We start from the raw sequence: 1,968 nt of genomic DNA on the forward strand, positions 1-1,968 counted from the left end.
GTTGTACTATATTTGTTATTTGCTTTGAATCCAGTGCTAGCCCCCCCCCCCCACATAACACTATATTGTACAAATAAATAGATAATTCCTTCCTTTAATACCCCTGGCAATGCTTCCTGATGAAAAAAAAAAATGTTTAAAATCTGCCTTTCACAATGTGATATATTTTTTACGAACATTTATCTCTCAATTTTTAAATTCATATTGGAATTTAAACAACTTTTGTTTTTAATTTTATGCAATTTTACATTCACTTTTTGTCTCTGTATTTTAAAATATCTAACCTCTTTCATCTTATAAAGCTTTGCAAATTCAAATAATCAGTGTTCTAATACCACAAATTTTATACAGTAATGTGTGACATTTTTCCTTTTGTTAATCTTTAGACCAGTGTTTTCTTATCGTTTTCCCTATGATGTCTCTACCTCTCTCTCTCTCTCTCTCTCTGGTATCTTTTTTTATTCCAATTTACCAAGACTGCTCACATTAGTGTTCATATTTAGAGTCACAAGGCAAAATCTTTTTAAAACATGAAAAAGATTTCATTTGGCCAACACCAGTGCATTTGTATAGATGAGATGGTCATAGCTGGAATTTAGCTCATCTGTTTGATCAGATCCAACCTTGTGTCAAGAAAAAAAACAAAAACAAATGTACACAATTAAAAATGCTTAATTAAATTTCTTCCCCATCAGTCTTGATTACATCGTAAATTAACTAAAACAGACATTCTATTAATTAAAAATGTAGTGATGAACGGGTTTACTTTTTTCTTTTCTTTTCTTTCTTTTTTTTTTTTTTTGTTAGAACTTCATCTTCAATTTTACTCCTGTTTAACAGTTTGTGATTCTACCCACCAGCAACATCCTTGTAGAAAAATACTTATTTTAATTCTGAATAATTTATAGAATACTTTGGCTTACTGACTGATATATTTGTTAGTTGATTTCTAAGCAGTTAATTTTAATGATCAGTTTCACCAATTAATTTGTTCTCTTTTTGGATATTGACTTGTATCTCAAAACATTGTTAGTAATTCATTTTTGAACCTCTCAAAAACTTCTAAAATCTACCCCGCCCTTATATACTTATATATATATATATGTATGCACTCCTCTATATGCAGACTGTACAACATATATGATAATTTTTCGAGCTAATAATCTGTATGAAAAAAGTATTTTTTACAGTATTTACAACTATATTGCGTGTTGATCACTTTGTATATAGTTTCCAACACTTTAGTTTAGAAATAAACTAGAGATTCATCATTCAAACTCTGTTTAATAGTAACGTATCCAGAAATAAGACACCTGATAACAATTTGAGATCACACTGATTGAAATGTTGCATAGATGTAATATAAAGTGTATAAAAATTTTCCAATTGTAAAGACAGTCAGAAAAATTATAATCTTAGTTTAAACCTCACTTGAGTTAACTTGCATTTCCTCCTGCCAGACTCGATGAAACCAGCTATCATACTGTGCTATGGTTGATGCAATTGACTATAATTCATCCCCTAATACCATACACAAAACGGGTCCTATGCCTAAGAATTGAATACTGTCATCATTATTCATACAGTACTAAGGTGATGAGCTGGCAGAATAATTACCACACCGGGCAAAATGCTTAGCAGCATTTCATCCATCTCTACGTTCTGAGTTCAAATTCCACCAAGGCTGACTTTACCTTACATACTTTTGGGGTTGATAAAATAAGCACCAGTTGAACTCTGGAGTCAATGTCATTGACTTATTCCCCCACCCCACACCCGAATTTGCTGGCCTTGTGCCAAAATTTGAAATCATTATTTATATGATACTATTTCTTGTCTTCCCTTTTAGACATTTAAGTTTTAATTTGTAGTTCATCTGTCTCATTCATAATTAAAAGAATGATTTATAAAATGATTCAGTATTAGATTAATCCCAGAGAATTGTCTTGGAGATAAAATTGTGATCGT

Source organism: Octopus bimaculoides, chromosome 3, assembly GCF_001194135.2.
Source record: "Octopus bimaculoides isolate UCB-OBI-ISO-001 chromosome 3, ASM119413v2, whole genome shotgun sequence".
In the NCBI taxonomy this organism is placed as follows: domain Eukaryota; kingdom Metazoa; phylum Mollusca; class Cephalopoda; order Octopoda; family Octopodidae; genus Octopus; species Octopus bimaculoides.